Here is a 27915-nt window from a genome sequence, read left to right as displayed (position 1 = left end):
TTCTAATGATATCTTCTGTTCTATAATTCAAATGTGCATTGCAAACAGCGGAGCTATCTCAGCCGAGAGGCTGCTTGTTTACATTTGGTTTAGATGTATTCATAGCAAGAATTGCTCCATTTAATCATTCACACTGCAAGACTTTTTTGTTGTTGCCATAACAACATTTTTTATGGCTAGAAATTATTGTGACTTTGATGACAAAATATAAGTCATTGACCTCAAAAATTTTCACTGTCTTAGAAGAATTTGGCTTTTCTCAAAATTAAACTGGTATTATATGCAGTGAAAAGGAGTACTGTAGAATACTTTATTTTCAATCAGAATTAATTTTTGCTGAAAATAAAACCAGCAAATACACTGTTCCTATATTTTACATTCAACGCGTCAAAAATCAGTGAAAATAAACTTAATACAAAATATCCAAAAAATCTTTTCAGCTAAAATAAAATATTTGCAATACAATAGAAACTGGTATCACTAGTTACCGTAAAGTATAGGATATCATGCACTGTTGGATGAAATCAAAATTCGTGATGTTTTTTTTATATGATTGCGATATTCTCATGATAATGTCATTTTTGTTGCTTTGAGTTATAGAGATATTATGAGTATATATAATGAACCACCTCCTGGTATGTGTGTGGTACCAGATAAAGACAACATCACTAAGGTATGTACTAATGAACCACCTCCTGGTATGTGTGTGGTGCCGGATAAAGACAACATCACTAAGGTATGTACTAATGAACCACCGCCTGGTATGTGTGTGGTACCGGATAAAGACAACATCACTAAGGTATGTACTTATGAACCACCTCCTGGTATGTGTGTGGTATCAGATAAAGACAACATCACTAAGGTATGTACTAATGAACCACCTCCTGGTATGTGTGTGGTACCGGATAAAGACAACATCACTAAGGTATGTACTAATGAACCACCTCCTGGTATGTATGTGGTACCAGATAAAGACAACATCACTAAGGTATGTACTAATGAACCACCTCCTGCTGTGTGTGTGGTACCAGATAAAGACGACATCACTAAGGTATGTACTAGTGAACCACCTCCTGCTGTGTGTGTGGTACCAGATAAAGACGACATCACTAAGGTATGTACTAGTGAACCACCTCCTGGTATGTGTGTGTGGTACCAGATAATGACGACATCACTAAGGTATGTACAACTAAACCACCTCCTGGTATGTGTGTGGTACCAGATAAAGACAACATTACTAAGGTATGTACTAATGAACCACCTCCTGCTGTGTGTGTGGTACCAGATAAAGACGACATCACTAAGGTATGTACTAGTGAACCACCTCCTGCTGTGTGTGTGGTACCAGATAAAGACGACATCACTAAGGTATGTACTAATGAACCACCTCCTGCTGTGTGTATGGTACCAGATAAAGACGACATCACTAAGGTATGTACTAATGAACCACCTACTGGTATGTGTGTGGTACCAGATAAAGACGACATCACTAAGGTATGTACTAATGAACCACCTCCTGGTATGTGTGTGGTACCAGATAAAGATGACATAACTAAGGTATGTACTAATGAACCACCTCCTGGTATGTGTGTGGTACCGGATAAAGACAACATCACTAAAGTATGCACAACTAAACCACCTCCTGGTATGTGTGTGGTACCAGATAAAGATAACATCACTAAGGTATGTACTACTAAACCACCTCCTGGTATGTGTGTGGTACCGGATAAAGACAACATCACTAAGATATGTACTAATGAACCACCTTCTGGTATGTGTGTGGTACCGGATAAAGACAACATCACTAAAGTATGCACAACTAAACTATCTCCTGGTATGTTAGTGGTACCAGATAAAGATGACATAACTAAGGTATGTACTAATGAACCACCTCCTGGTATGTGTGTGGTACCGGATAAAGACAACATCACTAAAGTATGCACAACTAAACTACCTCCTGGTATGTGAGTGGTACCAGATAAAGATGACATAACTAAGGTATGTACTAATGAACCACCTCCTGGTACGTGTGTGGTACCGGATAAAGATGACATCACTAAAGTATGCACAACTAAACCACCTCCTAGTATGTGTGTGGTACCGGATAAAGATGACATAACTAAGGTATGCACTTCTGATGAACCACCTCCTGGTATGTGTGTGGTACCGGATAAAGATGACATCACTACAGTATGTACTAATAAACCACCTCCTAGTATGTGTGTGGTACCGGATAAAGATGACATAACTAAGGTATGCACTTCTGATGAACCACCTCCTGGTATGTGTGTGGTACCGGATAAAGACAACATCACTAAAGTATGCACAACTAAACCACCTCCTGGTATGTGTGTGGTACCAGATAAAGATAACATCACTAAGGTATGTACTACTAAACCACCTCCTGGTATGTGTGTGGTACCGGATAAAGACAACATCACTAAGATATGTACTAATGAACCACCTTCTGGTATGTGTGTGGTACCGGATAAAGACAACATCACTAAAGTATGCACAACTAAACTATCTCCTGGTATGTTAGTGGTACCAGATAAAGATGACATAACTAAGGTATGTACTAATGAACCACCTCCTGGTATGTGTGTGGTACCGGATAAAGACAACATCACTAAAGTATGCACAAGTAAACTACCTCCTGGTATGTGAGTGGTACCAGATAAAGATGACATAACTAAGGTATGTACTAATGAACCACCTCCTGGTACGTGTGTGGTACCGGATAAAGATGACATCACTAAAGTATGCACAACTAAACCACCTCCTAGTATGTGTGTGGTACCGGATAAAGATGACATAACTAAGGTATGCACTTCTGATGAACCACCTCCTGGTATGTGTGTGGTACCGGATAAAGATGACATCACTACAGTATGTACTAATAAACCACCTCCTGGTATGTGTGTGGTACCGGATAAAGACGAAATCACTAAGGTATGTACTAATGAACCACCTCCTGGTATATGTGTGGTACTGGAAAAAGATCAACTGCGCTCTTTAACTTTCTGTTAATCTGGAGTCTGGGACAAAGAATTGAAAGTCTGTGCCTCTTAGGCTAATGTTAATTTTGAGTCCTAGTACACTTGAAATCAGAATTGATATGTCTATGCCCCTTAGGCTGCTGATATTTCAATGTTTTGTCTTTTTGTCTTGTAGGTTCATGCGTTAATAACTGAACCATTTGAATCTCTATATGAAGGCAGCTTCTTCCATTTTTTAATTCAATTTCTGCAAGACTATTCAATCAGACCAACTCGAGTTATATTAATAACGACAGGAGATGGTTAAGTTTGATTTAATGCAAATCTATATCGTAATGGTAAAGTGTGTCTATATTTGGGTGAGTAATGCTCGTTTATATCTTTATAGTTAACTTTTCACCACCATGTCCCTCATTTCATCACAAATTCACAAAATAGTCCTGTTTATAGTCTGCACTTTACCTCAGAAGATCGGGACAAAAATAGCCAAATTTTTTGATTAAAAACTGAAAATTGACTGAAATTGTGTCTGTTGACTCCAAAATTAAAAATTTTGGTTCATTTCCAGAAATATTTAAGAATATTAAATAAATAGTGCAGAACAATTTTGGTGAGAAAGTCTGGTGGTGAAAAGGTTAAACACAATTTTATAAAGAGTGTAAAAAGTATATCATTACATTTAATTTGCTTACTGGTAACTTAGCTTATTTTTTGAAAATTTAAATTGTGCCCTGGAATGTAAACTAATAGTCTGTGCCTTTTAGGTCACTCTTAATTTGGAGTCTTAGTTGCCCTGGGACAAGAATTGATAGTCTGTGCCCCTTAGGCTAATGTTAATTTTAAGCTTTAGGACACCTGGGACAAGAATTGATAGTCTGTGCCCCTTAGGCTAATGTTAATTTTAAGTTTTAGGACACCTGGGACAACAAGAATTGATAGTCTGTGCCCCTTAGGCTAATGTTAATTTTAAGTTTTAGGACACCTGGGACAAGAATAGATATGTCTATGCCCCTTAGGCTACTGATATTTCATTGTTTTGTATTTTTGTCTTTTAGGTTCATGCGTTGATAACCAGACCATTTGATACTCCATATGAAGGCGGCTTCTTCCATTTTTTTAATGATGACATCACTAAGGTATGTATTACTAAAACACCTCCTGGTAAATGTGTGGTACAGGATAAAGATAACATCACTAAGATATGTACTAAAGAATCGTCTCCTGGTATATGTGTGGTACCGGATAAAGACAACATCACTAAAGTATGCACAACTAAACCTCCTCCTGGTATGTGTGTGGTACCGGATAAAGATAACATCACTAAGATATGTACTAAAGAATCGTCTCCTGGTATATGTGTGGTACCGGATAAAGACAACATCACTAAAGTATGCACAACTAAACCTCCTCCTGGTATGTGTGTGGTACTGGATAAAGACAACATCACTAAGGTATGTACTAATGAACCACCTCCTGGTATGTGTGTGGTACCAGATAAAGATGACATAACTAAGGTATGTACTAATGAACCACCTCCTGGTATGTGTGTGGTACCGGATAAAGACAACATCACTAAAGTATGCACAACTAAACCTCCTCCTGGTATGTGTGTGGTACCAGATAAAGATGACATAACTAAGGTATGCACTACTAAACTACCTCCTGGTATGTGTGTGGTACCGGATAAAGATGACATAACTAAGGTATGTACTACTAAACCACCTCCTGGTATGTGTGTGGTACCAGATAAAGACAACAGCGCTGAAGTATGCACTACTAAACCACCTCCTTGTATGTGTGTGGTACCGGATGAAGATTACATTACTAAGGTATGTACTAATAAACCACCTCCTGGTATGTGTGTGGTACTAGATAAAGATGACATCACTAAGGTGCGCACTACTAAAACACCTCCTGGTATGTGTGTGGTACCGGATAAAGATGACATAACTAACATATGTACTAATAAACCACCTCCTTGTATGTGTGTGGTACCGGGTAAAGATTACATCACTAAGGTATGTACTAATAAACCACCTCCTGCTTTGTGTGTGGTACCAGATAAAGACAACATCACTAAGGTATGTACTAATGAACCACCTCCTGGTATGTGTGTGGTGCCGGATAAAGACAACATCACTAAGGTATGTACTAATGAACCACCGCCTGGTATGTGTGTGGTACCGGATAAAGACAACATCACTAAGGTATGTACTAATGAACCACCTCCTGGTATGTGTGTGGTATCAGATAAAGACAACATCACTAAGGTATGTACTAATGAACCCACCTCCTGGTATGTGTGTGGTACCGGATAAAGACAACATCACTAAGGTATGTACTAATGAACCACCTCCTGGTATGTATGTGGTACCAGATAAAGACAACATCACTAAGGTATGTACTAATGAACCACCTCCTGCTGTGTGTGTGGTACCAGATAAAGACGACATAACTAAGGTATGTACTAGTGAACCACCTCCTGCTGTGTGTGTGGTACCAGATAAAGACGACATCACTAAGGTATGTACTAGTGAACCACCTCCTGCTGTGTGTGTGGTACCAGATAAAGACGACATCACTAAGGTATGTACTAATGAACCACCTCCTGCTGTGTGTATGGTACCAGATAAAGACGACATCACTAAGGTATGTACTAATGAACCACCTACTGGTATGTGTGTGGTACCAGATAAAGACGACATCACTAAGGTATGTACTAATGAACCACCTCCTGGTATGTGTGTGGTATCAGATAAAGACAACATCACTAAGGTATGTACTAATGAACCACCTCCTGGTATGTGTGTGGTACCGGATAAAGACAACATCACTAAGGTATGTACTAATGAACCACCTCCTGGTATGTATGTGGTACCAGATAAAGACAACATCACTAAGGTATGTACTAATGAACCACTTCCTGCTGTGTGTGTGGTACCAGATAAAGACGACATCACTAAGGTATGTACTAGTGAACCACCTCCTGCTGTGTGTGTGGTACCAGATAAAGACGACATCACTAAGGTATGTACTAGTGAACCACCTCCTGGTATGTGTGTGTGGTACCAGATAATGACGACATCACTAAGGTATGTACAACTAAACCACCTCCTGGTATGGTTGTGGTACCAGATAAAGACAACATTACTAAGGTATGTACTAATGAACCACCTCCTGCTGTGTGTGTGGTACCAGATAAAGACGACATCACTAAGGTATGTACTAGTGAACCACCTCCTGCTGTGTGTGTGGTACCAGATAAAGACGACATCACTAAGGTATGTACTAATGAACCACCTCCTGCTTTGTGTATGGTACCAGATAAAGACGACATAACTAAGGTATGCACTACTGATGAACCACCTCCTGGTATGTGTGTGGTACTGGATAAAGACGATATCACTAAGGCATGCACTACTAAACCGCCTCCTGGTATGTTTGTGGTACCGGATAAAGATGACATCACTAAGGTATGTACTAATAAACCACCTCCTAGTATGTGTGTGGTACCGGATAAAGACAACATCACTAAAGTATGCACAACTAAACTACCTCCTGGTATGTGAGTGGTACCAGATAAAGATGACATAACTAAGGTATGTACTAATAAACGGCCTCCTGGTATGTTTCTGGTACCGGATAAATATGACATCACTAAGGTATGTAGTAATGAACCACCTCCTGGTATGTTTGTGGTACCGGATAAAGATGACATCACTAAGGTATGCACTAATGAAGCTGCTCCTGGTATGTTTGTGGTACTAGATAAAGACTGCATCACTAAGGTATGTACTAATAAACCACCTCCTGGTATGTGTGCGGTACCAGATAAAGACGATATCACTAAGGTATGTACTAATAAACCGCCTCCTGGTATGTTTGTGGTACCAGATAAAGATGACATAACTAAGGTATGTACCAATGAATCACCTCCTGGTATGTTTGTGGTACCAGATAAAGATGACATAACTAAGGTATGCACTACTAAACCACCTCCTGGTACGTGTGTGGTACCGGATAAAGATGACATAACTATAGTATGTACTAATAAACCACCTCCTGGTATGTGTGTGGTACCGAATAAAGACGATATCACTAAAGTATGTACTAATAAACCGCCTCCTGGTATGTTTGTGGTACCGGATAAAGATGACATCACTAAGGTATGTAGTAATGAACCACCTCCTGGTATGTGTGTGGTACTAGATAAAGACTGCATCACTAAGGTATGTACTAATGAACCACCTTCTGGTATATGTGTGGTACTGGAAAAATATCAACTGCACTCTTTAGCTTTCTGTTAATCTGGAGTCTTAGTTGCCCTGGGACAAAGAATTGAAAGTCTGTGCCCCTTAGGCTAATGTTAATTTTGAGTCTTAATACACTTGAGATCAGAATTGATATGTCTATGCCCCTTAGGCTGCTGATATTTTAATGTTTTGTCTTTTTGTCTTGTAGGTTCATGCGTTGATAACCGGACCATTTGATACTCCATATGAAGGCGGCTTCTTCCATTTTTTAATCCGATTCTCACCAGACTATTCAATCAGACCAACTCGAGTTATATTAATAACGACAGGAGATGGTTAAGTTCGATTTAATCCAAATCTATATCGTAATGGTAAAGTGTGTGTATATTGGGGTGAGTAATGCTCGTTTATATCTTTATAGTTAACTTATCACCACCATGTCCCTCATTTCATCACAAATTCACAAAATAGTCCTGTTTATAGTCTGCACTTTACCTCAGAAGATTGGGACAAAAATAGCCAAATTTTTTGATTTTGTTGACTCCAAAATTAAAAATTTTGGTTCATTTCTAGAAATATTTAAGAATATTAAATAAATAGTGCAGAACAATTTTGGTGAGAAAGTCTGGTGGTGAAAAGGTTAAACACAATTTTATAAAGAGTGTAAAAAGTATATCATTACATTTAATTTGCTTACTGGTAACTTAGCTTATTTTTTTTAACTTTAAATTGTGCCCTGGAATGTAAACTAATAGTCTGTGCCCCTTAGGTCACTCTTAATTTGGAGTCTTAGTTGCCCTGGGACAAGAATTGATAGTCTGTGCCCCTTAGGCTAATGTTAATTTTAAGCTTTAGGACACCTGGGACAAGAATAGATCAACTGCGCCCTTTAGCTTGCTGTTAATTTTGAGTCCTAGTACACTTGAAATCAGAATTGATATGTCTATGCCCCTTAGGCTGATGTTAATTTTAAGTTTTAGGACACCTGGGACAAGAATAGATCAACTGCGCCCCTTAGCTTGCTGTTAATTTTGAGTCCCAGTACACTTGAGACCAGAATTGATATGTCTATGCCCCTTAGGCTAATGTTAATTTTAAGTTTTAGAACACCTGGGACATAAATTGATAGTATGTGCCCCTTAGGCTAATGTTAATTTTAAGTTTTAGGACACCTGGCACAAGAATAGATCAACTGCGCCCTTTAGCTTGCTGTTAATTTTGAGTCCCAGTACACTTGAGACCAGAATTGATATGTCTATGTCCCTTAGGCTACTGATATTTCATTGTTTTGTATTTTTGTCTTTTAGGTTCATGCGTTGATAACCAGACCATTTGATACTCCATATGAAGGCGGCTTCTTCCATTTTTTAATCCGATTTTCACCAGACTATCCAATCAAACCATCTCGAGTTAATTTATTAATGACGGGAGATGGTAAAGTTCGATTTAATCGAAATCTATATCGTAATGGTAAAATGTGTCTCAGTATATTGGGGTGAGTAATGCTCGTTTGTACCTTTTCAGTAACCTTTTAACCACCAGGTCCCTCTTTTCATCACATATTTACAAAATAGTCCTCTTTATAGTCTTTATTTTCTTCAAATATTGGAACAAAAATAGTCAAATTTTTTGAGTAAAAACTGAAATTTTGTCTATTTGCTCCAAAATTAGGGTTCATTTCCCGAAATATTGGATAATGTAAAAAAAGGTACAGAAAAATGTGGGTGAAAAAGTGTGGTGGTGAAAGGATTAATGGTCTCATTGCTTGTTTTTATACTTCACGTTATTAGTACTTTATTCCACATTGTTTTTGCTGGGAAAAGATTGACCAGCTTTGTTATTAGTCCAAGAAAAGTGTTCCGCTTGGAATGTGTCTGAACCCCTCATTTAATATGCAAGAATGTAGAAATGTACCAAGAAAATTGTTTTTCTGGAGTAAATTGTAGTGTATTTTACTTATGAATGGTCGAAAAGTGCATGGAGATTTTATGAAAATGTGTGGATGTTAACAGAATGATGTCGTTTGGTCACAGTTGCGCAATAAATAATGGACTATTTTGGGCGTACAGTAGCTATAAAATGTGTCACCGAAGTACTCACATGTGTGCATGATTCCAAGATTTTGTGCTGTGAAGAGACGCCATTGAAAAATAAGTATTGTGTTATTTGTAGTGAGAGTGTATTCAAATAGATTTATGTTTATGAATCATGTTTCTTTTCAAAGTGTATTTATATAATAAAAATTGTTCATGAAAATGTTTTTTATATTTTTTTGATGGATTGAATTTACAAATGATGTGTTACGAATTTCTGTTAGTTTAGGCTTTGTGTTTATGGGCTGTTCTTGCAGTTATCGATAAAAGCGAACGTATTTCGAAAGTTGTGAAATCATGGTACTGTTTTGGCATTATACGACTTGCAGTTCCCTTTTTGATAGATTTTGTGTGACTGGCCGTGGTGTTGGTAAACTTATTGAACTGTAGTATTATGTAAATCTATCCCCGGAAATCTGCAAGCAAAGTTTTAAATTGCAATTTTCACGCTGCGTCATAACGTGGAATTGTCATCTAAGTATGCACAATTGTTCGTCTCGTGTTCCCCAGCGCATTTAAAAATTCCTTTTGAATTTGGGTGACTTTGTGTGACTGACCATGGTGTTTGTAAACTTTAGTCGAACTGTAGTAGTGTGTAAATCTGCCACAACGTGGAGTTGCCATCGTCTCTTGTTTACCAACTCTTTCATATTTGTATGTGCATCAATGAGGACTGAAAAGTGATTTCCATTTACTTCATCTGTTATAAATCAACTGTATTAGCTTCCTTCGAACTTCCTATTGCCATCGAAAGTATGTCTACTGCACTCAGCGGTGTAGTGCGTATTGATCTTCTTGTATATATATATTATATGAAACGCACGTTGTTAGTTTACTTGACTTTATTCCAACAATTCAGCTCTACTGAGATAAGTTTGTACAGTAAGTTGTAAGGACATGTCACTTATATTTAATACTTTGTATTCCTGTAGTACATGGTCTGGTCCAGCCTGGAGTCCGGCACAAAGTTTATCCAGTGTGTTAATATCTATACAATCATTATTAAATTAGAAACCATATCACAATGAACCAGGGTTTGAACAGGTAAGTAACAATGTACCAGTCATATCACAATGAACCAGGGTTTGAACAGGTAAGTAACAATGTTATGTACCAGTCATATCACAATGAACCAGGGTTTGAACAGATAGGTAACAATGTACCAGTCATATCACAATGGACCAGGGTTTGAACAGATAGGTAACAATGTACCAGTCATATCACAATGAACCAGGGTTTGAACAGGTAAGTAACAATGTACAAGTCATATCACAATGAACCAGGGTTTGAACAGGTAAGTAACAATGTACCAGTCATATCACAATGAACCAGGGTTTGAACAGGTAAGTAACAATGTTATGTACCAGTCATATCACAATGAACCAGGGTTTGAACAGATAGGTAACAATGTACCAGTCATATCACAATGGACCAGGGTTTGAACAGATAGGTAACAATGTACCAGTCATATCACAATGAACCAGGGTTTGAACAGGTAAGTAACAATGTACAAGTCATATCACAATGAACCAGGGTTTGAACAGGTAAGTAACAATGTAGCATTTCAATCAAACCTGTTATGTCTATTGATATACATATCTACTTAATGTACATCTTATTTTTTTCAGGTCAGATTGAAAATGGCTGACTAGTGGCCATTGTGTTCTAAAAAATTTTGTTTCAAAGCTATAACTTTAGCTGTCAATTATATTCAAACTTCACACATACATCATGTGACACATAATAACATGCATTGGTTTCCAGTTTTGATTCAAAATGGCAGACTCGTTTCAGTTTTGTTTACAAGTAAACACATCTAATCATGGTTACCAAGGGATGCTGCACACGGTTGCCAAGGGATGCTGCACACGGTTGCCAAGGGATGTTTTGTTCCCGGTTGCCAAGGCACAGTCAATGTTCTTATTACAATTTGCATTTTATTGACAGGAAAGACAAAGTGGTGATGCACAACGATATAATGACTGTATACGACATGAGACAATCAGAGTAGCGGTTTGTGATATGTTAGAAAGCACCAGTGATCTTATTCCAGAAGAACTCAGGTAAACAACTCTACAACAATCCATCAATTTAATTGTTTCACTTTCACCAAATTTTATAGGTTTTCAGATAAAGTTTGTTTGCATGACACTGAACCGATGATGTAATCCTGGCTTATACCACAGCTGTACTGTATATCACCTTTTTTGTACCAGGTGTCAGTTCTGGTCATTTAATGCCACTGTTGTCGCTGTTTTTTTTTTTTTTTTGTGTTTACAACATTTTTTTATTGGGCTTCTTTAATGAAGTTACATAGCATATAAAACTTATGAAACCTTAGTATATTCTAAGTGTACATTATGTGATACAAGGAATCAAGGGGGACCACTTCTTGTAATGTGCCTCTTGTTTATTATTTTGCCTTGCAATTTGTCTTTCAATTTCAAAATATCTTTTCAGCAAATGCTTGAAATTTAGGTAGTTTGGCACTGTTTTTTTGAATTTTGAGAAATAGATATGTTTTCTAGCTAGTAGACTTATAAAGTTCACTTGCCAACTATATTCAGGATTCCCCAATATCAAACAAAGTTTATTTGGCACACTACTGAGCTGAAGTGCTTCCCCTAGATTTACAAAGATATCTTGCCATAGGGACACCATATACTTACATAACATAAAGAGGTGTTTAGGCGTTTCTGGGTGATCATTGCAAAAGGTACATTTTTCTTCTGGGAAGCGTTGTGGGTTAATTTTGTGCAGTTGATAATTAGTGTACAGAATATTGTGTAAAAGTTTGAATTGAAATTCTCTGGTTTTCGTGTCTGTTGTTAAGTTGATGACCATTTTATACATTTGGTTCCATTCTATTACATTAGTGAATCTATTTTTAATTATTGACTGACTTCTGGGTTTCATAAAAATTCTGTTGATTAGCTCTCCTTTTAAGGATTTTCTTGCTATATTTTCCAGGTGAATTTGTTTATTTTCAACTATAATTGTTATTTCTTTACGTTCCAGGAATAGTGTCTGGGATAGTGTTACACAATCCAACCCATTTTAGTTTGTCAATCATTGTTAGACCTCTCCTCTGAAAATCAACCCAAGGTTTCATTCTTTTACCACTGTATAGATCAGATATGTATCTAATTCCTAGTTCATCAAACTTGCGGTAATATATTGATTTTCCCCCAATTTTGATTAATTTATTGTTCCATAAAATCTGATATATTCCTCTATGCTCGTTTATTTCTTGCCATATGTTTAAACAATCTAAAATAAATTCTGTAAATTTGACTGGGAGCAGTCTGGCTGAGAAGTTGCATTTTAATAATATGTACCCTCCAATTTTATTAATTTTGTCTTGTACAAAGAATTTCCAGGGATGGTGTATTTCGTCATTTATTAAACGTTTTATCCAAAGAATCCTTTGAGTTTTCTTTGTGAAGAATACATCTAACATTCTTATTCCCCCACTGCCCACCTCCCCTATCATATTAAACGTTTTATCCAAAGAATCCTTTGAGTTTTCTTTGAGATGAATACATCTAACATTCTTATTCCCCCACTGCCCACCTCCCCTATCATATTAAACGTTTTATCCAAAGAATCCTTTGAGTTTTCTTTGAGATGAATACATCTAACATTCTTATTCCCCCACTGCCCACCTCCCCTATCATATTAAACGTTTTATCCAAAGAATCCTTTGAGTTTTCTTTGTGAAGAATACATCTAACATTCTTATTCCCCCACTGCCCACCTCCCCTATCATATTAAACGTTTTATCCAAAGAATCCTTTGAGTTTTCTTTGTGATGAATATATCTAACATTCTTATTCCCCCACTGCCCACCTCCCCTATCATATTAAACGTTTTATCCAAAGAATCCTTTGAGTTTTCTTTGAGATGAATATATCTAACATTCTTATTCCCCCACTGCCCACCTCCCCTATCATAGTTTTTCTTGCTATTCGATCTGTACCTTCCCATATAAAATTGTATATTGGTTTTTGAACTTGTTTCAAAACATTATTTTGCACATATGTATTAGATAGAATATATGTAAATTGAGATAACCCAAATGTTTTGATTATCTGAATCTTCCCAAACAGGGAGAGTTTTCTGCACTTCCATAGATTAAGGATTCTTTTCAGATTTCTTAGGGGTTTTTCTATATTTTTTTCTCTCATTTCCACTCTATCGTATGAATAGTATACTCCTACAATCTTAATAGGCGAGGTGGGCCACTTTACCCCGAATTTCTCATCTTTTTTGTTTCTCCATTTTCCCAGCCAGACCGCTTCAGTTTTTTCTTTGTTTATTTTCAACCCAGAGCATGTCTGAAATGTTTTCATCTTGCATAATAGAACTTCCACAGATTTACAGTCAGAGACAGCATGTCATATCATCCACAAATGGGGATTCCTTAACATGCTGCCCTGCCACTGAAATACCAATAATATTTTTGTCTTCCCTTATTGCAATAAGTAATGTTTCCAGTACCAATATAAATAAAGCTGGCGATAAAGGATCCCATTGTCTCACCCCTCTTTGGACTTAAAAATATCCTGTGCTATAACCATTATTCATTAAGCTGCTTTGAATGTTTGTGTACATTACTTTGACCCATCTACCGAAATTTTCCCCAAATCCAAATTTTTCTAAAACACGTAAAAGAAATTTCCAATTGACGGTGTCGAAGGCCTTTTCAAAGTCTATTGCCAACAAGATGCCAGGCAAACCCTGCTCCAGTGTATAGTTGTAAATTTCGTCTATCAGTCTTATATAATCTCCTGCAATTCTTCCCTTCACAAAAGCAACCTGGAATAAACCAATTATCTCAGGCAAGATTTGTTCAACTCTTTTTGCTAAACATTTTGATGCAAGTTTCATGTCCACGTTTAAAAGTGTGATTGGCCGCCAGTTTTTAAGTTGCTGTTGGTCTCTCCCTTGTTTTTCAATTAAAGTTATTATACCTTGACGTTGTGAGACTGAGAATTCCCCTTTATGGTACCCAGAATTTAGGGAATCAACAACCATTTTTCCCACTATGGGCCAAAAGGTCTTGTAGAACTCTGAAGTCAATCCATCATTTCCCGGGCTCCTATTTTTTGGAAGTGATTTCAACATATTGAATACCTCCCCAATGGATAGTAGTCCCTCACAAACATTTTTTGATTTTTCCTCCAGTTTGGGTGTTTTGTCATTTAAAAATTCCTGCAGGTTTGGGTTCTCTTTAGTGATTGCCCTATAGAGATCTTCATAAAATGATTTTATTTCCAGAAGTACCTCTTTATGATTTTCTATAGTTCTATTGTTCTTTTTAAGTCGCGTTATAACCGATCTACTTTTTTTTGTTTTTAATAAACCCAGGAAGTATTTATTATTCTTTTCGCTTTTTTCATACCAGCTTGCTCTAGATCTAATTATTTGCCCTTCTGTGATGTAATCGTATTCTTTTTCTAGTTCATGTCTGGCTTCCTCTAAATTATTTAAATTATTTTCAGTTGGGGTGTTGCAACATAATTTTTCCAGGAGTATAATTTCCCTTTCACATTCTTTAATTTTATCTTTACGGCTTTTAGCCCTTTTTTTTACAGTATTTTATAGAGAATTCTCTTATTTTATATTTTATGTAGTCCCAAATAAATCCCTTATCCTTGTTTTCTACTTCCATTTTCCACACTGAAATTTTTTCTGTCAAACTTTTTACAAAGACTTCGTCATTTACAAGGCTAGCATTGAATTTCCAGTGTGATGGACCTCGATTTAATTCGGCTAAGTTAAGTATAAGTTGAACTGCATAATGGTCTGATTGCACTTCTGGAATAATCTCAACTTTATTCACCAGGCTTTGCAGGTCATTCGATATGAACATGTAATCTAGCCTACTTTGTATTACATAAGGTTTACCTCTCCGCCATGTGAATCGCTGTACCTCTGGGTTCAATAGACGCTAGATATACATTGTATTTTTCCATAATGTCGTTCATTTGGTTTGCTGATTTTTGCCAAAATTTGGGGTTACCTCCTCCTCTATCTAATTTTAAGTTCATTGCAAAATTTAGATCCCCTCCCCAAATTATCTTGCTTTGTGGTTCAAAGGGATTGTCCAACAGCAACTGGTCAATTTGTGACAAAAAGTGGTTATGTTCTATTTCTCTGTTAGGAGCATATGTGTTTAAAATTATAAAGGATCTTCCACCACATACCGCATGGAGCAGAACATACCTACCATCCTCCCGGTCAATAATGCATTTTTTAATGGATAAATTCAAATCTTTAGCTATCACCATCACCCCCCTGCTAGCGCTTGTACCATGGGCGAACCAGCACTGGCCTTTAAATTGTAATGACCAAAACTGTTCATCTGATGGGGTGCTATGTGTTTCTTGTAGTAAAATTAGGTTAGCTTTTTTCTTGTTCAGCCAGATTGAAATCTTTTTTCTTTTCTTGTAATCCCGCAACCCCCTGGCATTGAAGGTTAAAATACTAAGTTCCATCAATCACATAATTATACATATAATCAGGTTTCAAGTTGAAATATTTTGCCCATTTTTGAAGTATAACAACAACATAACTTAAATAAAAACATATAAAAGCTAAAACAAATAATCCACACATGAATACATAACAAGAGATTGAGTTAACCAAAAGGTGAAGTGCAGGTGTTACCATGTCGGTAGAAACAAATTACTTACAAAAAAACACCTATCTTACCTCCGGCCCCAAAATGACAGTTACTCACATGTAAACCTCATCAAAGCTCAAATCAATTTTAGTTCCATTTAATGTAATATTACTCATTTAATGTCCTTAACTGTCATCTGCTTCATCTTGCCGTCGTCCCCTTCGACCATTAATGTAGCGGGTACACGCCAAGCCACAAAACATCGTTTTTGGGGTTGTTCAGCCTTCAACTGCTTCTTGTACTCGAGTAGGCGTCTTCGTTCGGCTTGCACTGTTAAGCTGTTGTCATCAGTGATAAATATATGATTACCTTTATATGGGTAATTTCTCAGAATGCGTGGTGCCGACATAAGTATATTTCTGGTCTCGCCTGCATTTACAAATGCCACTTTTATTGGTCTGTGGTTTGTTGTTTTTTCCTTTTGACGGGTTCAAAAATGGCGGGTCTCTGTGCGCCCTCTGTAGCGCTATGTTCTTTACTGATTCTTGCAATTTGTCTTTCAATTTCAAAATATCTTTTCAGCAAATGCTTGAAATTTAGGTAGTTTGGCACTGTTTTTTTGAATTTTGAGAAATAGATATGTTTTCTAGCTAGTAGACTTATAAAGTTCACTTGCCAACTATATTCAGGATTCCCCAATATCAAACAAAGTTTATTTGGCACACTACTGAGTTGAAGTGCTTCCCCTAGATTTACAAAGATATCTTGCCATAGGGACACCACATACTTACATAAAGAGGTGTTTAGGCGTTTCTGGGTGATCATTGCAAAAGGTACATTTTTCTTCTGGGAAGCGTTGTGGGTTAATTTTGTGCAGTTGATAATTAGTGTACAGAATATTGTGTAAAAGTTTGAATTGAAATTCTCTGGTTTTCGTGTCTGTTGTTAAGTTGATGACCATTTTATACATTTGGTTCCATTCTATTACATCAGTGAATCTATTTTCAATTATTGACTGACTTCTGGGTTTCATAGAAATTCTGTTGATTAGCTCTCCTTTTAAGGATTTTCTTGTTATATTTTCCAGGTGAATTTGTTTATTTTCAACTATAATTGTTATTTCTTTACGTTCCAGGAATAGTGTCTGGGATAGTGTTACACAATCCAACCCATTTTAGTTTGTCAATCATTGTTAGACCTCTCCTCTGAAAATCAACCCAAGGTTTCATTCTTTTACCACTGTATAGATCAGATATGTATCTAATTCCTAGTTCATCAAACTTGCGGTAATATATTGATTTTCCCCCAATTTTGATTAATTTATTGTTCCATAAAATCTGATATATTCCTCTATGCTCGTTTATTTCTTGCCATATGTTTAAACAATCTAAAATAAATTCTGTAAATTTGACTGGGAGCAGTCTGGCTGAGAAGTTGCATTTTAATAATATGTACCCTCCAATTTTATTAATTTTGTCTTGTACAAAGAATTTCCAGGGATGGTGTATTTCGTCATTTATTAAACGTTTTATCCAAAGAATCCTTTGAGTTTTCTTTGTGAAGAATACATCTAACATTCTTATTCCCCCACTGCCCACCTCCCCTATCATATTAAACGTTTTATCCAAAGAATCCTTTGAGTTTTCTTTGAGATGAATACATCTAACATTCTTATTCCCCCACTGCCCACCTCCCCTATCATATTAAACGTTTTATCCAAAGAATCCTTTGAGTTTTCTTTGAGATGAATACATCTAACATTCTTATTCCCCCACTGCCCACCTCCCCTATCATATTAAACGTTTTATCCAAAGAATCCTTTGAGTTTTCTTTGTGAAGAATACATCTAACATTCTTATTCCCCCACTGCCCACCTCCCCTATCATATTAAACGTTTTATCCAAAGAATCCTTTGAGTTTTCTTTGTGATGAATATATCTAACATTCTTATTCCCCCACTGCCCACCTCCCCTATCATAGTTTTTCTTGCTATTCGGTCTGTACCTTCCCATATAAAATTGTATATTAGTTTTTGAACTTGTTTCAAAACATTATTTTGCACATATGTATTAGATAGAATATATGTAAATTGAGATAACCCAAATGTTTTGATTATCTGAATCTTCCCAAACAGGGAGAGTTTTCTGCACTTCCATAGATTAAGGATTCTTTTCAGATTTCTTAGGGGTTTTTCTATATTTGTTTCTCTCATTTCCACTCTATCGTATGAATAGTATACTCCCACAATCTTAATAGGCGAGGTGGGCCACTTTACCCAGAATTTCTCATCTTTTTTGTTTCTCCATTTTCCCAGGCAGACCGCTTCCGTTTTTCCTTTGTTTATTTTCAACCCAGAGCATGTCTGAAATGTTTTCATCTTGCATAATAAAACTTCCACAGATTTACAGTCAGAGAGAGACAGCATGTCATATCATCCGCAAATGCGGATTCCTTAACATGCTGCCCTGCCACTGAAATACCATTAATATTTTTGTCTTCCCTTATTGCAATAAGTAATGTTTCCAGTACCAATATAAATAAAGCTGGCGACAAAGGGTCCCATTGTCTCACCCCTCTTTGGACTTCAAAATATCCCGTGCTATAACCATTATTCATTAAGCTGCTTTGAATGTTTGTGTACATTACTTTGACCCATCTACAGAAATGTTCCCCAAATCCAAATTTTTCTAAAACACGTAAAAGAAATTTCCAATTGACGGTGTCGAAGGCCTTTTCAAAGTCTATTGCCAACAAGATGCCAGGCAAACCCTGCTCCAGTGTATAGTTGTAAATTTCGTCTATCAGTCTTATATAATCTCCTGCAATTCTTCCCTTCACAAAAGCAACCTGGAATAAACCAATTATCTCAGGCAAGATTTGTTCAACTCTTTTTGCTAAACATTTTGATGCAAGTTTCATGTCCACGTTTAAAAGTGTGATTGGCCGCCAGTTTTTAAGTTGCTGTTGGTCTCTCCCTTGTTTTTCAATTAAAGTTATTATACCTTGACGTTGTGAGACTGAGAATTCCCCTTTATGGTACCCAGAATTTAGGGAATCAACAACCATTTTTCCCACTATGGGCCAAAAGGTCTTGTAGAACTCTGAAGTCAATCCATCATTTCCCGGGCTCCTATTTTTTGGAAGTGATTTCAACATATTGAATACCTCCCCAATGGATAGTAGTCCCTCACAAACATTTTTTGATTTTTCCTCCAGTTTGGGTGTTTTGTCATTTAAAAATTCCTGCAGGTTTGGGTTCTCTTTAGTGATTGCCCTATAGAGATCTTCATAAAATGATTTTATTTCCAGAAGTACCTCTTTATGATTTTCTATAGTTCTATTGTTCTTTTTAAGTCGCGTTATAACCGATCTACTTTTTTTTGTTTTTAATAAACCCAGGAAGTATTTATTATTCTTTTCGCCTTTTTCATACCAGCTTGCTCTAGATCTAATTATTTGCCCTTCTGTGATGTAATCGTATTCTTTTTCTAGTTCATGTCTGGCTTCCTCTAAATTATTTTCAGTTGGGGTGTTGCAACATAATTTTTCCAGGAGTATAATTTCCTTTTCACATTCTTTAATTTTATCTTTACGGCTTTTAGCCTTTTTTTACAGTATTTTATAGAGAATTCTCTTATTTTATATTTTATGTAGTTCCAAATAAATCCCTTATCCTTGTTTTCTACTTCCATTTTCCACATGGAAATTTTTTCTGTCAAACTTTTTACAAAGACTCCGTCATTTACAAGGCTAGCATTGAATTTCCAGTGTGATGGACCTCGATTTAATTCGGCTAAGTTAAGTATAAGTTGAACTGCAGAATGGTCTGATTGCACTCCTGGAATAATCTCAACTTTATTCACCAGGCTTTGCAGGTCATTCGATATGAAAATGTAATCTAGCCTACTTTGTATTACATAAGGTTTACCTCTCCGCCATGTGAATCGCTGTACCTCTGGGTTCAATAGACGCCAATTATCTACTACATTGTATTTTTCCATAATGTCGTTCATTTGGTTTGCTGATTTTTGCCAAAATTTGGGGTTACCTCCTCCTCTATCTAATTTTAAGTTCATTGCAAAATTTAGATCCCCTCCCCAAATTATCTTGCTTTGTGGTTCAAAGGGATTCTCCAACAGCAACTGGTCAATTTGTGACAAAAAGTGGTTATGTTCTATTTCTCTGTTAGGAGCATATGTGTTTAAAATTATAAAGGATCTTCCACCACATACCGCATGGAGCAGAACATACCTACCATCCTCCCGGTCAATAATGCATTTTTTAATGGATAAATTCAAATCTTTAGCTATCACCATCACCCCCCTGCTAGCGCTTGTACCATGGGCGAACCAGCACTGGCCTTTAAATTGTAATGACCAAAACTGTTCATCTGATGGGGTGCTATGTGTTTCTTGTAATAAAATTAGGTTAGCTTTTTTCTTGTTCAGCCAGATTGAAATCTTTTTTCTTTTCTTGTAATCCCGCAACCCCCTGGCATTGAAGGTTAAAATACTAAGTTCCATCAATCACATAATTATACATATAATCAGGTTTCAAGTTGAAATATTTTGCCCATTTTTGAAGTATAACAACAACATAACTTAAATAAAAACATATAAAAGCTAAAACAAATAATCCACACATGAATACATAACAAGAGATTGAGTTAACCAAAAGGTGAAGTGCAGGTGTTACCATGTCGGTAGAAACAAATTACTTACAAAAAAACACCTATCTTACCTCCGGCCCCAAAATGACAGTTACTCACATGTAAACCTCATCAAAGCTCAAATCAATTTTAGTTCCATTTAATGTAATATTACTCATTTAATGTCCTTAACTGTCATCTGCTTCATCTTGCCGTCGTCCCCTTCGACCATTAATGTAGCGGATACACGCCAAGCCACAAAACATCGTTTTTGGGGTTGTTCAGCCTTCAACTGCTTCTTGTACTCGAGTAGGCGTTTCGTTCGGCTTGCACTGTTAAGCTGACGTCATCAGTGATAAATATATGATTACCTTTATATGGGTGATTTCTCAGAATGCGTGGTGCCGACATAAGTATATTTCTGGCCTCGCCTGCATTTACAAATGCCACTTTTATTGGTCTGTGGTTTGTTGTTTTTCCTTTCGACGGGTTCAAAAATGGTGGGTCTCTGTGCGCCCTCTGTAGCGCTATGTTCTTTACTGATTCTAACCCCATGTGTTGTTCCATAAATGTTCGTATAAATTCTATACATCCCTTGCTTCCTTGTTCTGACCCCTCTGGTATGTTTCTGAAATTAATATTCATTCGTCTTCCTCTATTTTCTTGATCGTCTTGTTTCCATTTTAGTCTTTCTATTTCTTTTTCGACTTCTCGTAGTTTTTCTTCTAATTCAGTCAATTCATGTTTGGTGGCTGTGTCTTTCGTAATTTCTTCCATTTTCTCGTGGACATTTTTGATCGATGTTTCTATATCTTTCACCCTTCCTTCCATCTCTTCTATTTTCTTAGTTAATGGTGCGATCTGCTCGACATCAGACTTTATTTCGAAGATTTTCTTTAGGATTATCGTTATTTTTTGTTCTGTAGGCAGGTTCACGAGTGTTTTAAGATCTTGCTGGCTATTGCTGCTTTCCGTACTGCCATCTTGTTCCTCTCCTCGGTCCGGTGTTGTTCGCCTTGTATTTCTGGTCGATCCTGATATCATTTAGTCTACTCTTCTATCTTTGTTCTTGTAGCTGGTCTTATTACTTGCCATGGTGTATTAAATTTTCCTGGTTGATGAGGTTTTCGATAGATTTTTTTCTTATTTTGGTGGAGCAGATCGGTACCGATGTTTCTACTACTCACGCATGCGCACTCCCAGCCTGTTGTCACTGTTTGGTTTCGACAAATTCGCATTTGTTAGTGAATGAAATCATGAGTCTGATGTGACAACCACTATGCTATCAGTGATTGGTCTACTGTATGTCACTTTGTTGTTATTTGTTTCAGAGATGTAATGGAAAAATCATTTCCTGAATTTTATGATTATTATATAGCCACAGTGAATGATAGTGCACATCTCTCATCTCAAGCCATGCAGGTAGGTGATCAGTATGGTACAGAATATACACAACTTTGTACGCTATTTCTTAACATTATTAGTCCCTGTTCAAAGTCTGAAAATGAGGACTCTGTTCGTCCGTACGTCTGTCCAGAGTCATATCTCAGAATCCTTTGGACCGATTCTATTCATTCTTTGCATGTGCCTAGTACTTTATGTGTGACATATGCACATGCAGTGGTTTAGCGATTCGATTCAAAATGGCCGACTGGCAGCCATCTTGTTTTTTTGAAAATGTTGTATTTTGTACATGCTTTGTCAGTTTTCATTCAAATTTGGTACATAGATTATACATGTTAGGATACATGTCCATGACAATTTCTTTCGCAATTGGATCAAAGATGGCCGACTGGTAGGCATCTTGTTTTGTTTTTTATATAAGGTATCTTGGACATGCTTTGTCAGTTTTCATTCAAATTTGGCACATACTTTATACATGTTAGAATACATGTTAGGACAATTTGTTTCACAATTTAATCAAATATGGCCGACTGGCGGCCAACTTGTTTGTTTAAAATGTGACAACCCCTCTGCTTTAATATGACGAGCACAAAGAGAACTTTCAAAAATTTTACAGACTGTGTCATTTTCAATGACTTGTATGTTTAGTCAGTGCTGTCTGTTTATATTTTTAGCTCCGCTGTCGACGAAGTCGAGCGGAGCTTATAGTATTACTGATTGTCCGTTGTCGTCGCAGTCGTCAACTTTACATTTTCGACTTCTTCTTAAAAACCACAAACTGTATAGCTGTGAAACTTTCTAGGAAGGTACCTTGGGTGGTTCTCTCTCAGATTTGTTCATTTCGTGTGAATATGTTCAATTGTCTTATTTATAGCGAAAATTTTTGTCATTTTTGGTCGAAAATGCTATTTTCTACTTCTTCTTGAAAACCGCTTGCCCGAATGCGTTGATACTTGGTATGTAGGTACCTTGGGTGGACCCCTCTGAGATTTGTTCATTTTGTGATGATATCTTTAATTCTCTAATTTTCATGAATATTTTTGTCATTTTTGGTAAAAAGTGATATTTTTGACTTCTTGTTGAAAACCGAAAGTCCAATTGCTTTGATATTACATATCTAGGTATTACATGTGGACCTCTCTCAGATTTGTTTATTTTGTGATGATATCTTTAATTCTCTAATTTTGATTTATATTTTTGTCATTTTTGGTAAAAAGTGATATTTTCCACTTCTTGTTAAAAACTGCATGTCCAATTGCTTTGATACTACATATCTAGGTACTACATGTGGTCCTCTCTCATGTTTGCTCATTTTGTTATGATATCTTTAATTCTCTAATTTTCATGAATATTTTTGTCATTTTTGGTAAAAAGTGATATTTTCGACTTCTTGTTAAAACCAATTGCTTTGATATTACATATCTAGGTACTACATGTGGACCTCTCTCAGATTTGTTTATTTCGTGATGATATCTTCAATTCTCTAATTTTCATGAATATTTTTGTCATTTTTGGTAAAAAGTGATATTTTCGACTTCTCGTTAAAAACTGCATGTCCAATTGCTTTGATACTACATATCTAGGTACTACATGTGTTCCTCTCTCATGTTTGTTCATTTTGTGATGATATCTTTAATTCTCTAATTTTGGTGAATATTTTTGTCATTTTTGGTAAAAAGTGATATTTTCGACTTCTTGTTAAAAACCTCAAGTCCAATTGCTTAGATGTTACATATATAGGTACTACATGTGGACCTCTCTCAGATTTGTTCATTTCATGATGATATCTTCAATTCACTAATTTTGGTGAATATTTTTGTCATTTTTGGTAAAAAGTGATATTTTCACCTTTTTGTTAAAAACCACAAGTCCAATTGCTTTGATATTACATATATAGGCACTACATGTGGACCTCTCTCAGATTTGTTCATTTTGTAATGATATATTTAATTCTCTAATTTTGGTGAATATTTTTGTCATTTTTGGTAAAAAGTGATATTTTCGTTTTTTTGTTAAAAACCGCAATTCTGATTTCTTTGATATTACATTTATAGGTACTACATGTGGACCTCTTTCAGATTTGTTTATTTCGTGCTGATATCTTCAATTCTCTAATTTTCATGAATATTTTTGTCATTATTGGTAAAAAGTGATATTTTCGACTTCTTGTTAAAAACTGTTTGTTCAATTGCTTTGATACTACATATCTAGGTACTACATGTGGACCTCTCTCAGATTTGTTCATTTCGTGATGATATTTTTAATTCTCTAATTTTGATGAATATTTTTGTCATTTTTGGTAAAAAGTGATATTTTCGTTTTTTTGTTAAAAACTGCAAGTCTGATTTCTTTGATATTATATAAACTACATAGGTACTACAGTTAGACCTCTCTCAGATTTGTTTATTTCGATATGATTTTGTTCTTTAATTATCTAATCTTAATGAATATTTTTGATAAAAAGTTATATTTTCAAATTTTTGTTGAAAACAGCAAGTCCGATTGCTTTAATACTATACATATTGTTCATTTTCTAATGATATCTTCAGTTCTTTAATTGTAATGTGCATTGCTAACAGCGGAGCTATCTCAGCCGACAGGCTGCTTGTATAAATTATACGTATTACAGTCTAGCTTTCATTCAAATTTTGATTAATTTTTCTAACATTTAACTGCAGTATTTGGTTGAACAACCGCTTAGGTCAAATTTGCAAACAAATCTACCAATTTTCCAATCACTTTTCACAACTTGACATGATCTTTTCAACAGATCAGAGCCACCATTTCTAACTGCAATATTTATACTGAAATTACGTGCAGTGTTTGGTAGAACAACCACTTAGGTCAAATTTGCAAACAAATCTACCAATTTTCCAATCACTTTTCACAACTTGACATGATCTTTTCAACAGATTAGAGCCACCATTTCCAACTGCAATATTTATACTGAAATTACGTGCAGTGTTTGGTAGAACAACCACTTAGGTCAAATTTGCAAACAAATCTACCAATTTTCCAATCACTTTTCACAACTTGACATGATCTTTTCAACAGATTAGAGCCACCATTTCCAACTGCAATATTTATACTGAAATTACGTGCAGTGTTTGGTAGAACAACCACTTAGGTCAAATTTGCAAACAAATCTACCAATTTTCCAATCACTTTTCACAACTTGACATGATCTTTTCAACAGATTAGAGCCACCATTTCCAACTGCAATATTTATACTGAAATTACGTGCAGTGTTTGGTAGAACAACCACTTAGGTCAAATTTGCAAACAAATCTACCAATTTTCCAATTACTTTTCACAACTTGACATGATATTTTCAATAGATTAGAGCCACCATTTCCGACTGCAATATTTATACTGAAATTACGTGCAGTGTTTGGTTGAACAACCACTTAGGTCAAATTTGCAAACAAATTTACCAATTTTCCAATTACTTTTCACAACTTGACATGATCTTTTCAACAGATTAGAGCCACCATTTCCGACTGCAATATTTATACTGAAATTACGTGCAGTGTTTGGTTGAACAACCACTTAGGTCAAATTTGCAAACAAATCTACCAATTTTCCAATTACTTTTCACAACTTGGCATGATCTTTTCAACAGATTAGCGCCACCATTTCCGATTACAAATAGCACTATTTTAATAAAATTATGTGCAAATTTTCATCAAAAATTTGGTTTGCTTTCACAAAATGTCATTATTTATCCCCTAACTTTTTGTATGCAATGTTGTCTTTGCAAGTAGGCATTACCTATTTAAGCTGATCTAAATATTTAATTTCAAGTTCATATACAAAATTTACTCAAGCCTAAAATTTGGGTAAATCTAAGGCCTGCCTTATTTTTCAATGTAAAATTATCTACTGTGACTAGTGATCTATAGTGTCTATTCTCAGGGATGAACATCCAGATATTTTCATCGCCTGGCAAACATAATGGTGAAAACGAAGACTGAAATCTATGTGAAAACTGTACTTTGGGATTCTCCTGAATAGTGTAACCCCCCCTACATGTGTAATATATATTGTTTGTTCAACACTACTTCAAAGTTGAGTTTGTGCTGTTTTGTTGACTTTAGCTTTTTTCACTGGCTCTAATTAATCTAATCTAATCTAATCCATATTGATGACCAATTCATCTTCCATAATGTTAAAGTTATTTCCTTATTCATATTGATGACTAATTTTTCTTCCATGATGTTAAATTTATTTCCTCATTCATATTGATGAGTAATTCATCTTCCATGATGTTACCTTATTCATATTGATGACTAATACATCTTCCATGATGTTAAAGTTATTTCCTTATTCATATTGATGAGTAATTCATCTTCCATGATGTTACCTTATTCATATTGATGTCTAATTAATCTTCCATGATGTTAAAGTTATTTTCTTATTCATTTCAGAATCCTTTTGGTTAAGAAGCGAGGACGATTCGAGTATGCTGCATTAAAGCTGAGATTAGATAAAATCAAGAGGCGACTAGATAAAAAATTAGGCGACAAATTATCTGACTTAGACAGCGATATGAGTACATCAGATACAGATACAAATAACGAACAATCAAACAGCTGATTTGCATATTCATGAGTTATATTTTTATTTGCCTTTGGCTAAAAAAGGGTTTTGCTTCTCGTCCTTCGAAAATTGAAAAAAAAACGATGGAGTGATGTAGTTCAGTTATTGTATTTTTTTGGTATTTAGATTATTTAATACTATGACAACAGGATTATATGTTCCAACATTTGATATTTAATAAATAATGCTTTCAAATACTTTTTATTAAAGGTTGACATGGATCAACAAGACACAAAAACAAAAAACATTTTCCCCATTCTACCATAGGTAGTATGCAAATTGACAACAGAAACGTGAGGCTAACCTTTTCGTCACAATTTCACAAAATAATCCTGTTTATAATCTGCACTTAACTTTAGAATATTTTTTTGAGTAAAAACTAAAAACTGACTCAAATTGTGTCTTGACTCCAATAGAAGAATTCATTTCCAAAAATATTGAAGAATTTAAGAAAAAGTGTAGAACAATTTTGGCAAGGAAGTCTGCTGGTGAAAAGTTTAAGTTTCAAACTGACTTCTTGATGAGGAGAAGCAAAATCCTTTTTCAGTGTAACCTCATTTGCATACATTATAATAATGTTAATGAGTTCCTTTTATGGTGTTTACTGAGATGTCTTGTCTTACCTTACCTTATATGTACATGAATTTGCATACTCATTATAATAATGTTAATAAGTTCCTTCTATGGTATTTACTGAGAGGTCTTGTCTTACCTTATATGTACATGAATTTGCATACTCATTATAATAATGTTAATGAGTTCCTTCTATGGTATTTACTGAGAGGTCTTGTCTTGTCTTACCTTATATGTACATGAATTTGCATACTCATAATGTTAATGCATTTTTTTGTGTTATTTAGAAATTATGCAGTGGATTCCCACCTCTCCTTATATGGAAACTTTATTTGCATTAAGGTTATACTTATGGTAGTGAGCTACCATATATAGTCTTAGCTTTAGAAAGGAATATCACATGATCGTAGAGCTGGCTGACATGAGTGACCTCATAGGTTAGTATTTTCCATAAATCGAAGGTAATTGGTTAATACAACCCATGATGTCATGGTTATCAACCAGCTCTATGATAAAGTGATATCAGGTGATAACCTTTCGATCACATGACCAAATCCAAGTGAACTATGATTACGAATCATATGTTAATTATGTGTGACATCCGTGCAATTGCAGTTATGGTCGCACTGGTTTTCAAAATCGACAGAAATGTTATTTTTCCTTGCAATATTTTTTTTCAAAATAAACTTTCATTATTATGAGTTATTTCACCACCCAA

At 35.7% G+C, this 27915-nt stretch overlaps 1 pseudogene; it reads left to right on the top strand.

Moving 5' to 3' along the window:
- Window positions 1–607: 607 nt before the first annotated feature.
- LOC146729895 (ubiquitin-conjugating enzyme E2 Z-like) lies at window positions 608–27915 on the top strand (annotated as a pseudogene).

The sequence above is a fragment of the Saccoglossus kowalevskii genome, chromosome 20 (genome assembly GCF_978046115.1).
Source record: "Saccoglossus kowalevskii chromosome 20, keSacKowa6.1, whole genome shotgun sequence".
NCBI classification, from domain to species: Eukaryota; Metazoa; Hemichordata; class Enteropneusta; family Harrimaniidae; genus Saccoglossus; species Saccoglossus kowalevskii.
The sequence above is the reverse complement of the archived record's forward strand: the minus strand, read 5'-3'. Positions and strand labels throughout refer to the sequence as shown.